Source organism: Bos indicus x Bos taurus, chromosome 7, assembly GCF_003369695.1.
Source record: "Bos indicus x Bos taurus breed Angus x Brahman F1 hybrid chromosome 7, Bos_hybrid_MaternalHap_v2.0, whole genome shotgun sequence".
Classification (NCBI taxonomy): domain Eukaryota; kingdom Metazoa; phylum Chordata; class Mammalia; order Artiodactyla; family Bovidae; genus Bos; species Bos indicus x Bos taurus.
In genome coordinates this window covers 36749873-36767158 of record NC_040082.1, presented here as the reverse complement: position 1 = coordinate 36767158, position 17286 = coordinate 36749873, and positions in this window count along the sequence as shown.

The following is a 17286-nucleotide window of genomic DNA, read 5'->3' as shown; positions in this document are numbered from 1 at the left end:
TTCTCCATGAAATGCAGTAGTTGGTAAGAATTATTAATGCATAACTAATGATTCTGATTACAAAATTCTTATCCCTTCTCAGATCCAATATATGAGAAGTTGCCATGGGGCACAAGATAAAGGATCTTGATAGAAAATGAAATCAATTTTATTCCATCTCTGTTTTTTTTACAAGTAAATAAGATTGTAACCTTAGGGGGTGGAAAATCGGCTCAGACTTTTCTAATGAGAGATATGGACCACATGGAACTCCCAAGTTTACCTCTTATATCACATATAAACTATGCATGAAATTTCACATAAACATCACAAGTACCAGTACTTCCTTTGAAAAAGAATGAAGAGGATGGATACAGTTCATTATCAGCAGACCTGTTATTATGTTTATTTATATTTATACTAGTTAACTTTACAAAATGCAGTTCTTAACACTGGTCACAAGTTTTACTATACAATTCCATGTAGAACAAAATTAAGATAACATTTTAGCACTTGGAAAATATTCTACAAAGATGTATGAAAAGAATAATCCAGTTGTGAAAATTAATGCAAATCCATATCCATTCTTCATTTCTTAGCTTGAGATTATGAACTCTGACCAGATGAGGAACCCCTTAATGCTATTTACCCTAATCTGTGCTATATACATTTGCCAACCAAGATTTAGGCACATAAAAATGGTCTTTTTGTCACGTGACCTGAAATATCAGTTTTCTCCATTCACAGCCTTAATACCTTTTAGCCTTATCTCCCTTGACTAGAGTCACATGATCCTTGAGCTGCACAGAGATCTTAGTCACTTTGAAGGTCAGCTTTCAGAGAGAGCTTTCCAAGGAAAATCAAGACTTCTGCCACCCATTCCAAAATGAACCGTGAAAGCCACATATGTTCAAAGCAAATCAGGACCTGCAGCTTTTCTGGGATCCTAACACTGGGTACTTCAAAGTAAAGTTCTGAGTGGACTACCTGGTGTATTTTAAATCAGAAAACCACAAAGATAACTTCCAAGTTTGTTAGCTAGACAGATAGATTGATATAGACAACAGATAAATTATACGAAAAAATGATAAAAATATTTATGATGTTTAGAGCATTGGAGATCATTGCTTTTTAAAGAAAATCCTCATCTGAGTTTTCTAAAATCCTCAGTTATTCACATGAATTAATCTTATAATCAGAAAATGGATATGTTTTTAAATTTTAAAACTGCTGTGGTAAAATCTAGATTTTAAAAATACATTTTATGTAGTCAGCTTAGAAAAGAACTTTCTTAGAGAACAAGACACTCTTCTGGTAAAGCAGACTGCAGTGCAGTGGTACATACATATTCATACACACAAAACCACACATACAAGAGAAAGAGTTTCTTTAAATGTTCAGTGTTCTGAAGACCAGAAATAGAGCACGTTCACTTTCTGCTATAGCTCACACACATTCCCTTTGTCCTCTTCTCCAGGCCCTTCCTGTGTCAGATGGCATTTCAAGAAGCTATTTGAAGACAGCCCTTCCTACACTCACACCTCCACTTTCATTCTTCTCTTTCTGAAAAATACAGAAAGTGCTCAAGGGAAGAACCAAGGTAATAGCTCTGGAGATCAGAGTTCTCCTTTCATTTCCATCACTAGGGGAGCTCATGTGGCAACAGTCAGTCTGTGTTCCACCATCCCACAGTGTGGTATTCAATGTTTCTACGGTGACAGGGCCCCAAAAATGGGTTATGGTAGCCCTCCTCCAATTAGTCACAACTACTTTGCTGTGAGGCTGATGGAATAATGTTGCAGCATTCCTTTTCCCTAATGTGGACTGCTTAAGAATGATTAAACAGTCTGCTTTGCCCTCCACAGTACCCACACAGAGATAATGAAGTGACCTGTTTAGAGGACACAGTGGAAGGCGCATATTGAATTTTTTTTTTTAATATTATAGATCCTCACATCTTACAAGGACCTTGAAGGTCTTCTACTTCATGCATCTATTTAATTTTTCACTCATTCAAAATATTTGTTAAGCACTTAATAAGTGCTAGAGGCCCTTCATGGATCACAGCCTTGTCCTGGCAAAGGGGCTTGTGTAACTCAGTGAAGCAGTGAGCCATGCCATGCAGGGCCACCCAAAATACTCTCCAAAATAGTGGAGAGTAATTACAAAATGTCAGAGAGAGGAGTGAATGGCAAACCACTCCAGTATTCTTGCCATGAGAACCCCATGAACATGAATAGTATGAAAAGGCAAAAAGATAGGACATTGGAAGATGAGCCCCCCAGGTCAGAGGATGTCCAGTAGGCTACTGGGGAAGAGCAGAGGATGATTACTAATAGCTCCAGAAAGAATGAAGATGCTGAGCCAAAGCGAAAATGATGCTCAGCTGCTGATGTGTCTGGTGGTGAAATAATGTCCAGTGTTGTAAAGAACAATATTGCATAGGAACCTAGAATGTTAGGTCCATGAATCAAGGCAAATTGGAGGTGGTCAATCAGATGGCAAGAGTGAACACTTACATTTTAGGAATCAGTGAACTTAAATGGACTGGAATAGGCGAATTTAATTCAGATGACCAATATATCTACTATTGTGGGCTAGAATTCCTTAGAAGAAATGGAGAAGCCCTCACAGTCAACAAACGAATCCAAAATGCAGTACTTGGGTGCAATTTAAAAAACTACAGAATCATCTCTGTTAGTTTCCAAGGCAAACCATTCAGTATCAGTAATCCAAGTCTATGCCCCAATCAGTAATGCTGAAGAAGCTGAGATTAAATGGTTCTATGATGACATACAAGACCTTCTAGAACTAACACCAAAAAAAAAAAAAAAAAAGGTTTCCTTTAAATCATAGGGGACTGGGATGCAAAAGTAGGAAGTCAGGAGATACCTGGAGTAATAGGCTTATTTGGCCTTGGAGTACAAATGAAGCAGGGCAAAGACTAACAGCTTTGCCAAGAGAACACACTGGTCATAGCAAACATCCTCTTCCAACAAGACAGGAGTCTACACATGGATATCACCAGATGGTCAATATTGAAATCAGACTGATTATATTCTTTGGAGCCAAAGATGGAGAAGCTCTATACAGTCAGCAAAAACAAGACATGGAGCTGACTGTGGCTGGCTCAGACCATCAGTTTCTCATAGCAAGATTCAAGCTTAAACTAAAGAAAGTAGGGAAAACTACTGGTTCATTCAGGTTTGATCTAAATCAAGTCCCTTATGATTATAAAGTGGAGGTGATGAATAGATTCAAGTGTTTAGATCTGGTAGAAAAAAGAACTATGGAGAGAGGTTTATAACATTGTTCAGAAGGAAGTGACCAAGGATATGCTCAAAATCCTTCAAGCTAGGCTTCAGCGGTACATGAACCAAGAACTTCCAGATGTACCAGCTGAGTTTAGAAAAGACAAAAGAACCAGAGATCTGCTGGATCACAGAAAAAGCAAGAGAATTCCAGAAAAACATCTACTTCTGCTACATTAACTAAGCTAAAGCCTTTGGGTGTATCACAGCAAACTAGAAAATTCTTAAAGAGGTGGGAATACCAGAGCACCTCCTGTCTCCTGAGAAACCCATATGCAAGTCAAGAAGCAACGGGACATGGAACAGCAGACTGGTTCAAAATTGGGAAAGGAATATGACAAAGCTGTATATTGTCACCCTGCTTATTTAACTTCCATGCAGATACATCATGCAAAATGCCTGGCTGGCTGAATTCCAAACTGGAGTCAAGATTGCCTGGAGAAATATCAATGACCTTGGATATGCAGGTGATCCACTCTAATGATAGAAAGTGAAGAGGAAGTAAAGAATCTCTTGATGAGGGTGAAAGAGGAGAATGAAAAAGCTGGCTTGAAATTCAACATTAAAAAAACTAATATCATGGCATCTGGCCCCATCAATTCATGGCAAATAGAAGGGGAAAAAGTGGAAGCAGTGACAGACTTTATTTTCTTGGCCTCCAAAATCACTGCAGATGGTGACTGCAGCCATAAAATTAAAAGACTATTGCTCCTTAGAAGGAAAACAATGACAAACCTAGAAAGCATATTAAAAAGCAGAGACATCACTTTGCCAACAAAGGTCTGCATTGTCTCAACTATGATTTTCCCAGTAGTCATATACGGATGTGAGAGTTGGACCGTAAAGAAGGCTGAGCACTGAAGAATTGATGCTTTTGAACTGTGGTGTTGGAGCAGGCTTTTGAGAGTCCCGTGGACATCAAGGAGATCAAACCAGTCAATACTCTAGGAAATCAACCCTGAATATTCATTGGAAGGATTGATGCTGAAGCTTAAGCTCCAGTACTTTGGTCACCTGATGCGAAGAACCAACTCACTGGAAAAGGTCCTGATGCTGTGAAAGATTGAAGGCAAAAAGAGAAGAGAGCAGCAGAGATTGAGATGGTTGGATGGCATCACCGACTCAGTGGACGTGAATTTGAGCATACTCTGGGAGGCAGTGAAGTACAGGGAAGCCTGGCATGCTGCAGTCCATAGGGTTGCAAAGAATCAGACACAACTTAGTGACTGATTCACTGATTCACAGTAACTTAGTGAACACACACAAGTGTTAGAGGTCATGTTCCATGCTGAGGACAGAATAATAAAGTCATAGAAACGCGCTTCTTTTTTAGAAAATAAAGTATTCCATTATTTAATAACTAACTGACTACATGCTGTGTATGAGACACTGGGGCATTAAGTCTAGAAGAGTAAACCTATAGCAAAGGTAGGGATCTATACATATTGTATACTTGCCCAGCCTTCAACTGCCAGCTCCTAAATTTCTTTGCCTGGGTGCATTTGGGTTGGTTATTGCAGTTAATTTTGTTTTTTTACATGGTAGGTTACAAGCGTTAGGAAATTAATGTCCTCTCTTCCAATTCCCTGACCTCTTCTCAGTTACCTTCAAAAGTTAACTGAGGGGAGCTGGTGGCAGGGTGATTAACTACACTGTTTTATCTGGGATAAAGGGCTTACCCTGTGCTAAAAGTGTAACTTTTAGCATAACCAAGATAGTATATGAATATGCCAACTCTGTCCTAGCCTGGGATAACTGTAAGGCACAGATTTTAAAGTGGCTCCCAGAATGCCTCAACATGTTAATATCCACTTATCCAGAGTGGCACTTGAACTCTTCACTGTCTATTTAGCTTCCCTATTTCACTTCCTTTTTGTCCCCAGTTTCCCAAGACACCTGTAAAATTATCTGCACTTGAATAATCCCTCTCTAAGGCTATTCTTCTAAAGAAAACAAGGCTAAAATAAAGTCATGATACCTATTCTTAAAGGAAGATAAAGTGTAGTTACAAAGTCAGACAAGAAAATGGGCAATGACACTAGTGTGATGAATTCTATTATCAGGAAAACCACTCTGCACTCCAGAAGAACATAGGGGGATCTTGGTTAGAGAGAGAGAAGGCTTGTAAGAGAAAACTCCATCTAGACAGAATCATGAAAGATGGGTTACAGTTAACTCACTGAATGGAGGAGGAAGGATAAAAATTTTAGGCTGGAGGAAAAAAAAAAAATCTTGTTAAAATCTTAGAATGGAAAAGAAAGTGCACCCCGCTTAGGGATCTACGAATAGGGTCCAATGGTTGGAGCTTAGAATGAAGTAAGCAGTTGGACAGAGAAGAAGAAACAGATTTAAAGAGGTACTAGGTCACTCACGAATGACCTTTCCTCGCCTGGTAAGGAGAGCAGACATTATCCCGAGGGCAGCAGAATGGCATTGACAGGCTTGAAGTAAGCAAGGAAATGACATGATTGGATCTGACTTCACAAAATCACTCAGACTGCATTGTGAAAAATGGATTGGAGGGGTCATGACCTGAAGCGGGGAGACCAGCTAGGAAGCTGCAATTCAGGGGAGGGTTAGTAGTGTTTTGAACCATGGGGATAAGTAGAATGTGCTGTATTTTCAAGGTATTAAGGAAGGAGAAGTTAGAAAATTTGTGATTTACTAGATATGGTTTGTAAGACAAAAATTCTTGCTTGAGTAAATGGAAGGAGATTGGAAAATCATTGCAATAGAGAAATAAATGAAATATTTCAGTTTAGATCTGTTGGATTTGAGTTTTTGTGGAGAAACCCTTGCATATTTATCATTAGAAGCAGTATTAAAAATAAATAATGGTAAGGAATGGGGAATCAAACACATCTGGATTCTAGCTGTATGCAGTGAGTAATTTATTAAACATCTTCAAGACTCAGTTCATTCATCTTAAAATGGGGACACTTTATGGTGAAATAACTCAAGAAATGGAAATTTCAGAGAATTTGGTCCATGGTTATTTCTCAATTATTATGATCTTTACATTTAATAGTAGTATTATCATCCAAGTAGTGATAATATAGTAGATGCTTGGATCTGAGATATTTAGATTGGAGACAAGAAGGGGAAAATGAGATAAAAGTATAGTCTAAATTATTAGAACATAAAACAGTACATGAAGATCAGGGAATGAATATGATAACTGAAGGAAAGTGTTTAGAATAAAAAAAGAGTAACCCTGAGTTAAAATAAAAGAAAATTCTTACAAGGAAGCCCAGTAGGACACAGCAAGAAAAGTGTAGCATCTCAGCAACCTCAATCCCTCTGAAGTTCAGTGTGATGCAAGGAGAGGTTCATGAACTGATCAGATTCTGCACAAAGGTTAACTCAACCTAGGACTGAGAAGTTTCCATTGAATTTAGTAGCCAAGAAGTAAACAGTGGTTTTATCTACAACAATTTCAGCTGAGTGGAGGTGGCAGAAGTCAGACTGGAGTTGTCTGAAGTACAAATGCAAGGTGAAAAAAATAGAGACAGCAATTGTAGGCAACTTCTTTAAGATACTGGGATGTGGAGGGAAGGAGAGAGATAAGAAAATAGCTCTAGGGAGCCTAAAAGAGGTGAAGGCAAAGTTTAATCTTTTAAAGATGGGAGAGAATTTCACAGGTTTAAATACTGTTGGGAAGGAGCCAAAGAAAACAAAGGTTGAAGACTAAGAAAATGAATTCTATCAGGGATGACCCAGATTCTTAAGGAGACTGAATGTAGTGGGACCTGATACATAGGTGAAGGGAAATGCCATTCACTTCATGATTGAAGAAAGAACAACAAAAGATTGGTACTGAGGTGTGTGTGCCATTTGTCAAAAAGATATGATGCACCTGATGCATCGTAAGATCCAGGAAGGAGATGGAAGGCGATAAATATTGACTGAGATGGTGAAGGGTCACAGAATAAATCTAAGTCATGCAAATTCACAAACACCAATCCAGATACAAAGAATCAGAATCTCTGTGTATCTGACCCTAAGGTTATATTTTTAAACAACATCCTAAATAATTTCTATGAAATAGAAACATTTCCTGATTCATGAAGAAGCATTTGGGAAGTGACTTAGTTGGCACTAAAAAGAACAGGTGAGAGAAAGAGATGAAACAAGACTATGGAGATCAGAGGAAAGAGATACTGAAAATAGCAATGTCCAGCTTACTGGTGTTGACTGAAGGTCAAAGGTCTTGAGAACTGATAAAGACTCAAGTTATGTTGTTGGATGAGTGATCCATATAGACACTGAAGAAACTGAGATTTTTTTAGGACTTAGAGCGAGAAGCAAGGCTGTAAGTCAGATATTTAATTCTCCAGTAAATGATGAGGAGCAATAGGAAGATCCGTAAATGTCACCAGTGAAGTAAGCAGTGACAGAGCTGAAAGTCATACTTCTCAAATGATTTTTACTATTTAACCTAATGTTATACATTAGAAAGGTGTAAATGCCTGAAATAGTTTCTCAAAACCAAGAATCATTGTGCTCTCATAAAGCAAATGTGTTGGTACAGAAGAATAAATGGAACCAGAGAAACAAAGTAAATTTTTCTACATGAAATTCCTTTGATTTCTGCTTTAATTTGTTCTCCCTTACATCACCTCTATATTTTACAAAGAAAGGGAGACCCATAGACTTAAGTAACTCGACAAAAGTTAAAAAGTTAGCCAATGATAAATTACATCTAAGACACAAATATCAAATGTGCTTGCCAAAATACCTCACTGATTTATGTGAATTTTCAAGAGTCTTGTCTAGTTGTAAAGGATAGACAGCAATAGAGTCAAATTTGCCAGGGTTAGTTACTATGGCCTGAAGCAGAGTTAACCAGTATCGAGAAGACTGACTTACTGTCCAATCACTTAACCTGAGCACTTGGGAGAATCTAGCTCTAAGAGGTTAAATTGTTTTCACTCTGAATTAGTTTCTCGGTTGACAATGAAGGAAATCAATTCTCTCACAATCCACAAGGCCAGAAGGTCAAGATCAAGTTGTCAACAAATCTATGCTCCCTCCAAAGGCTCTAGGGCAGAATTCTTTCTTGTCTCTTTTGGTTTCTGGTGGCTCCAGGATTTTCTTGATTTTGTGCCTGCGTAACCTCAATCTCTGCTTCTGTCTTCACAGGGCTTTCTCTTCTCTATGTGTCTTTCTCTCTCTATATATGTGTTTTGATTTCTCCTGGATAATTAAATATATACATAAATATATATACACACATAAATATATATATAAATATATACATAAATCTATACACATAAATATATATACTATATATATATATAGTCTATTCAGGATGCTATAACAAAATAATATAGACTAGATGTCTTATAAACAACAAAAATTCTAGATGTCTTATAAACAACAAAAATTTATTTCTCATTGTGTTGGGAGCCTGTGAAATCCAAGATCAAAGTGCTGGCAGATTTGATGCCTGGTGAGAGCTCACTTCCTGATTTAAAGATGTCCATCTTTTCACTTTGTCCTTACATGGTGGGAGGAGACAGGGAGCTCTTTGGGGCTCCTTTTATAAGGGCACTAATCCAGTCCAGCAGGGCTCCATTCTTAGGACCTGGTCATCTCCCAAATGTCCCACCTCCAAAGACCATTGCACTGGAGAGTGGTTTTCAATGTACAGATTCTGGAGGTACATAGACTTCAGTCTATGGCAGTCAGTCACCCGTCTCTCAGCTAGAATTCTACCACTGGTGAATTATAACACAGAAAGCTCCATTTCTTGCTCTACAAGCAGCTTTGAGGTATCTAAATTATTCACAGTCTCCCATAAGGGCTCTGCGAGTCATTAGATGATCATTATATAATGTTGTTAGTCCACAAACAAGGAAATGATATACCAGGGGTATAGAAGTTAATAAACAGCCTAAAATATTAAGGGTTAGATCTCAGGGATTCTGTAAATTCTCTAAACTCGTGTGTATTTTTTCCAACTCAAATCAAAAAAGAACCTTCAGTGTACATAATTTGAAAGAAATGCTGGTGGTCATGTTCATCCTGTCCTGCCTACTAACATTTCTCTCCAGACTAACTGCATCAATTTAGACTCTCACCAGAAAAAAATGGGAGCGAATAATGTTTTCATACTCCTGCTGATACATAGTACCTTACAATTTTTAATATTTTTTCTAAGCTATTGCGTGTGAAATTGTGCTGCTTTGTTTTAAATTGCATTTCTTTTATACTAACGAGTTTCCAAATCTTTCCTTATCTTTGTGATCATGCAAATCTCTTTTGTAAATCAGCTGTTCATATAAATGATATGTTTTTCTTCATATCTCTTTATTTATTCTGCTTTTTGATCTTCTTCATAGTAGGCTTTGTTTTTGTGTGGTCTGCATAGCTAGCCTTTGTTATAAATGTGTAGATGTTGTAAATACCTTCTCTCAGTTTGTCCACTGTTTTTTAGACTTTCTGTTGTGGCATACGGAAGTTTTCAATTCATTGTCATTAAGTTTCTGTATTTTTTCTTCAGCAAGTTTTCCCTAAACAGTGAATGAAAACTATATTTGTATACTTAATTGTAACAGTTCTGTGATTTTAATTATTTTTAAATTACTTATTCCTATTGGAATTTATTTTTGTGTGATTTAAAGGATTTAGTGTATATACTGAACTGCTTAATTCAAAAAAATTATTCATGAACCAATTACCTCCCACATTAAAGTACATGCTATTCTGTTTACAATATCCAAGACACAGAAGCAACCTAAATGTCCATTGACAGAGGAATGGATAAAGATGTGGTACATATATACAATGGAACATTATTCAGCCATTGAAAAGAATGAATTATGCCATTTGTAGCGACATGGATGGACCTAGAGATGCTCATACCAAGTGAAGTAAGACAGGGAAAGAGAAATATCATATGATATCTCTTACAAGTGGAATCTAAAGAGAAATGATACAAATGAACTTATGCACAAACCAGAAACAGATTCACAGACTTACGGTTACCAGGGGTGAAGGATGGGGGGAAGGGATAATTAGGGAGTTTAAGATCGACATGAACACACTGCTGTATTTTAAATGGATAACCAACAAAGACCTACTGTCTAGCACAGGGAACTCTGCTCAATGTTATGTGGCAGCCTGGATGGGAGGGGAGTTTAGGGTAGAATAGATACATGTATATGTATGGCCTAGTCCCTTTGATGTCCACATGAAACTATCAAAACATTGTTAATCAGCTATACTCCAATATAAAATTAAAAGTTAAAAAATGTATATTCTTCTTCTGCCATACAACATCAATATATATTTATTTTCAGAATCTGTATCTGATCTATTTACTTACTGGTCTACCAGAGCATAACATAATGTCCACACAAATTTATAAAGGATATGGTAATATATAATATATGCCTTGCTGAAGTTATGTTAATATAAACTTGAAGCAGCCATTAAGAAGAGATTGATTATTATAAGCAACGTACACCCATGTAATATGTTACTATGCAGCAGCTAAAATAAAGGTGTCGATCTAAGCTCACTGACATTAAAAAAATCCATAATACATTGGTAAGTGGAAAAAGCACACTGTAAAATGATATCTATTTATAGATAGATATAAAAGTTGCAAAGTTGGATTTTGCACTTACAGTCCATATGTAAAGAAGGCATACTACTCCTATATATACAGATACACTGCATCATAAATGAATATTTTTCAAATATATAAGAGTTTACACTAAATTCCTGAGAATGCTGATCTCAGCACAGTATGTCATGTTTAGGGTATGAAGAGGAAAGAAAGGAAGGACATTCAGGAGAGAAGAAGAGAAGCAAAAGGGAGGGCAGGTGGGTAGGTGGAAGGAGGAGGAACAAGTGGAAGGAGGAGGAACAATTGGAAGGGGAAACGCTATTTTACTCTTTCTACCTGTATGTATGGTTTTAAATTTAGACAATGTACATGGTTTACTTTTATTATCAGAAAAAAAGGAACCATAGATGTGCACATATCAGTTTCTATAATGATACCCACATCCAGAGCTACATAGTTAATCGGGTATTACTAAGTAAAAACAAAACATACGTTTTTTTCTCTCACAAGTTAACAGAACATGTGCAAACGCATTAGCGGTATTAATTTGGAGAATTATACTGAAAGGTATGTGAGATGTTGTATAAGCTGGAGTGGTTAGAATATCCTATTTGATGGGTGACATCTAAGTAGAAACCTGAATTGAGCAGGGGTAGGAGTGTCACCTGAAAGCCAAGGGGTCTTGTCTAAGACCACGTCCCTCTGCAGTAAGAAGTAAGACTTTCAGACAATGCACTAAATTCCTATTTCCCTTCATAAGAACTTTTCAGAAGAGATGCTATTATCCCCTTTTTAGGAAACATACAAGATAACCTGGCTATCCCTCAGAGACAGGAGGGACCCCCCACCCAAAATTTGGTTTGGGTGTAGAGAGTGATAACACACACGCACCTACAGATGCAAATTAAGTGCTGCAATTCATGGGAAATCACTCTTTAGTTTCCTCATTGATTGAGGTGTGTTGTTGACTGATACATTGTAAAAGGCTGCTAGTCAAAGTCCATTCTTAGCATTTTCCCCCATCAGTTTTCTGGCCCATAACAAGGCACACACTTGTGCCCCACCTCTCAAAAAATATTTACAGATTTACCTAATTGTCTACATAGAAAATTCAGGGATGACCATCTCCCTGAAACAACCTTTTTAAAGAATGACCTTGAACAAGACACCTGTCTACTCTGAGGCTCATTCTCCTCTTCTGCAAGGTAGAGCTGATAATGCCTCACAGAGTAGATGCAAAGATATATGAAATACTGTATAAAAGCAAATAGAAAGCTTGAGCCTTAATACACATTCAAGAAATTAGAAATACTAATATTATTACTATGAAAATGTTTTTCGTGCAGCACCAATGAAAGCTGATTATTCAGTAATGTCCTCCTCTGACCTTCAGTTTTTTTAAGGCTAGATAGAACTAAAAGATTCAGTTTACATATCATTATTAATGTAACACTTAAAATTGCATTTTAATGTGCTTTGTAAACTCCAACAAAACCAACTGAATGAATGTGATCTATTCCTTTGGGAAAATAGAATTCTAAGAGAAAATCAGAAAGTTCAGGATTCAGTTCTCTATGAGAACTACATCTTTTCTGTACTGGCTTCCCGCCTACCCCCTCACTGCCCCTCAACGAATAAAACTGTGTTTGTTTCTACAATATGTCTTCTCATACCATCCACAGAGAACTGGAAAACTAGAATACTTTTTAATGTAGACTTTATTGCTCCCCAGAAATTGAGCTAGAAGAAGGTGAGAATCTATTACAGTTGGCTAAAGAGAAATGTTTAGTGATAAATTATCTATCTGAGCATGTACACTGGACACACAAAATAGCATGCAAGTGTCAAACTGAATGCAAACATGATTAGAATAAAGCTGTTCTGTGTCAGGGCCCTACTTAAATAAAAGTGACAAGTTCTGACAGAATTTCTGTCTGGTGTGAATGAAAAGACTGAGCAAGCAGCATTGAGACGATTTCTGAAATAGCTTTTTGTGAACAAAACATTAAAAATCCAAAACGGTTCTGCTCTATACCGTCTGCAGACATACTCTGGAAACGAAAAGCACTATACTTTTCCAAAAGCCACACTTCTAACAGACTCCGATGGTGTGGTCTTTCTCCTGTCATCTCTCACTTCTAACTGGACTTGGGTCTTTGATTAGCTGTGGGTAAAACACTGCAGGTTTTCAAAACTACAAGGGAAAGCCAGGCTTAAAGGGCCACTACATTCCGATCTCCAAGGTCTGGTCATTCTCTCCACTAATTTATTTCCCAAGAGAGCACCTCACCTTCCCAGAGGCAGCTGTGTGCCTTCCCAGAAAAGAGGAAGTTTCAGTGCAATTACAGTAGCTCTTGTTCCAGAGTCTATTGAGAACTAACAGTATGACTTGAATATGCCCTCTGCTTTATCTTTGAGTCATTTTACTTTATATAAAATAGGAATAACACTTTCAACAATGATTAGATCCATATACATGTTAGGAACTATGACAGACATGGAAAATTTAGACAACGTACTCTCTGCCTCTAAAGGCTTCAAAGTCCAGTGACTATTAACTGAGCAATTAGAGATGATTTAAAACAATATTTAAACCATAAAGCTCTATGTCAATGCAAGGATTCGCCAGAATATTTTATTCTACACCTATTCATACACATGCACATCAAAGATACAAAGAGAGAAAAACATTTGGAGGAACAGAGTTAGAAAAAACTTGTAATTACTACCATGTTCTGTGTACTTATATGTAATATTTGATTTTGTACTTGTGTTTTTCAAGAGGAATATGTATCACTTCCTTAATAAAATAAACAAATAAATGTTATTTCATCTGTATTTAGAAAAAAATAGATATTCACACAAGGATACAATTTTGTCATTTCCTTCTGATGCCCATGTTCCCCAAACTAACACAAATATGACCTCTCTCCTTTCTTGCAGACTATTTTCCTATAAGATGAGGGTAAAGGAAATGAGAGAGGGATGTGATACAAATTTTGTCACGATGGCTTTGAAAATTCTAGTGATCAGGTAAAGAAAAATCAGACCTGATGATCAATGCTGAATGGAGGCTGGAAGTTGTTTTGTTCAGTCTAATCCAAAGTGCTTATAACTTTGCACACTATATAACAAGTGCTCAGAACAGCTTTTGCTGCAGAAAGGTAAAGATGAGCTCCTGGGATCAAGTTTTAGCAATGACACATGAGTCATGAGACTTTTTTTCAAAAAGTCTTAGTTTTAAAGGAAATGGAAAGACAAGCCACAGACTGAGAAAAAATATTGACAAAAGACACATCGTAAAAACAAAAGACACTGCTAACCCAAATATGCAAAGAACCCTTAAAACTCAACAAGAAAATAAACAACCAATTTTAATATGGGACAAAGACCTTAACAGACACCTCACCAAAGAACATGCACAGATGCTAAATAAGCACATGAAGATATTCCATCTCATACGTCACCAGGGAAAAACAAATTAAAACAGCAATATGATACCATTTGGTACCCAGTAGAATGGCCAAATCTAGAACCCTGACAACACCAAACACTGGCTAGGAAGTAGAGCAATGGGAACTCTCATTCATCACAGGTGGAAATGCAAAATGGTACAGCCAGTTTGTAAGAGAGTATGGTAGTTTCTTACAAAAATAAACATACTCTTACTATATGATCCTTTTCTTTGGTATTACCCAAAGGGGTTTAAAACAGGTCACACAAAAATCTGCATATGGATGTTAATAGTAGTTTCATCTGTAATGACCAAAGCTTGGAAGTAACCATGATGTCCTTCAGTAGGATAATGGATAAACAAAACAGAAAGATATTGAAATATTATTCAGTGCTAAAAAGAAACAAGTTTTCAAGCCAAGAAAAGACATGGAGGAAGCTTAAATGTATATTTTTACCAAGTAAAATAAGTCACTGAAAAATGCTACATACTGCATCATTCCAACTAAATAATATTCTGGAAAACACAAAACTATGGAGTTAGTAAAAAGATCAGTGGAGATAGTATAAAGCGATTGTGGTCTATGGGGAGGATAAATAGGCAGAGTACAGAGGATTTTGAAGTAAGTGAAACTACTTAGTGTAACACTGTAATAATGGATCCATGTCTTGACACATTTGCCCAAACTTGTAGAATGTAGAACACCAAGAGCGAACCCTAAACTGGCGTTTGGGTGATAATGATACGCCAATGCAGGTTTACTAGCTGTAATAAAGGTACCATTCTGGTGGTGGTATTGATAAAGGGCATGGCTCTGCATGTGTGGGAGGAGAAAAGATATGGGACCTCTCTGTACCTTCCTCTCAATTTGGTTGTGAATCTAAAACTGCTCTAAAATGTCTTTAAAATGTCTCAGTTAATAAAAAGATAGTTTTGAAGATTCAAATCGTTTAGCAGAAATACTTTGCAGAAAAAGTCCTTGAATTGAATATGAACAAGTGTCCATGTCTGTTCCTGTCATAAAATACCTTCCCAGTCATTTGTGTGTGCTGAGGTGCACCGTCATGTCCAAATCTTTGCAACCCTATGGACTGTACCCTGCCAGGCTCCTCTGTCCATGGGATTCTCCAGGCAAGAATACTGCAGTGGGTTGCCATGCCCTCCTCCAGGGGATCTTCTCCATCCAGGGATCATGTCTCTTGTGTCTCCTTCACTGGCAGATGGGTTCTTTACCACTAGTGCCACCTGGGAAGCCCAGTCAACTGGGGATCAGTTCAGTTCAGTCGCTCAGTTGTGTCCGACTCTTTGTGACCCCATGACCCCAGCACGCCAGGCCTCCCTGTCCATCACCAACTCCCAGAGTCCGCAAGCAAAAGCAAAAGACCTAAATAATCATTTAATTGTATCAAGATATATTGTGTCAGCTATCTATTGCTGTGTAACCAATTTTTCCCCAAATTAGTATTTTAAAATAAAATTTTAAAGTCTCATGGCTCTTTTGGTTTTTGGCAAGCCTCCAGTCCTCACAGGCTGTTTTCCAGAGCAAGCAACATGGCAGCTTGCTTCCCCCACTAAAAATGACCCAAGAGAAAGAGCAGAAGTACCAGTGCTTCTATAGCTTATCGCAAGATACCATTAATTCTGCTTCATTCTATTTCTTAGACATAAATACTAAGTCAAGACCAATTCAAGGGAAGAGTATCAAAAAACGAGATAACACATTTTTAAAATCATCACAGATGGGCTCAATTCTGGAGGTGAGGGGGAGTCAGGATCATAGTTTTGGCTCAAGTATTAACAAACTGTCCCTTCTCCCCTCCCTCTGCTAGGGCCACGATCAGTTATATTCTGACTCAGTCAGTATTGTTGAAAAATATGACCCAACTGCTAAGTGTGCCTCTATGAAGGCCCTGGTGAATTCTGAGATGAATTTAAGAGTCCACAAAGACCAGTTTTCGTTTTCTTGGGTGGGTGGTTTCACTAATACTTATGGCAACTCGCAAAATATGATGACATTGTTTTCCAGGCCTTCATTTGTTCATTTTTGTCTTTCCTGTTTTTTTTTTTTTTTCTTTAATGCCCCAAAGGAAATTAATGTTGAACCTAGGAGGAGACAGAAACCAGGAGACATCTTTCCAGGCTAAATACTTGTGATGGCTTTAGCTCCTATTCTTACTACCAGAAGGTAAACTAGATTATTGAAATAAGAAAATAAATACCTTTTTTTTTCAATATGTTATTCTCATTCTCCTTCTCTCTCCCTTTTCCCCCTCCCTTCTTCCCTCTTTCTCTCAATATGTGAAAACATTCACAGTAGAAACTATTATTTTAATCAAGTCTCCTTACAAAATTTACACATCAATTGACCAAGCAAGAATTCTGCTTTCTTGGAGTTAAAAAAGTCTAGCTTAGAATCATGCTATTACTATTCCCATCTTATGATTGCAAAGCACTTCACAGTTTATAAATAACTTCACATATGTGATTTTATTTCAGCTTTCTGAAAAACCTTTGGGAGAGGTAAAATAAGTATTAACCCTTCCATTGCATATATAAATGGGGACACACAGGTGTTTGGTCTAAACTCAAGTTATATAACTGCTACCCTAACGGTATTTTAGAGTAGGTTAGTGCTGAAAGGGGATGGAGGGTGAACAGAGAGAGAAGGGGAGACGAGAGATGAGGAGCAATTATTGCTCACAGCAGGCCCCTGATGGAGTCCACCCCAGAAACCAGGCCTTGGAGGTCACAGAGCTGAATCTCAAAGTGAACACAACACTCTTATTTCAAACAAGAAGAAACTATCAATAAGATTTTTTGGCTTGGTGAGTCATAGCAGTATGGAAAAATTTGAGCCTTAAAACTTGCATTTCTTCCTGGAATTTCTCCTCTATTTGCTGGAAAAATAGTCCTTGACTACAGACAAGTAGTAATACCACATAAAAACAAATTAGTTAGAAACACTT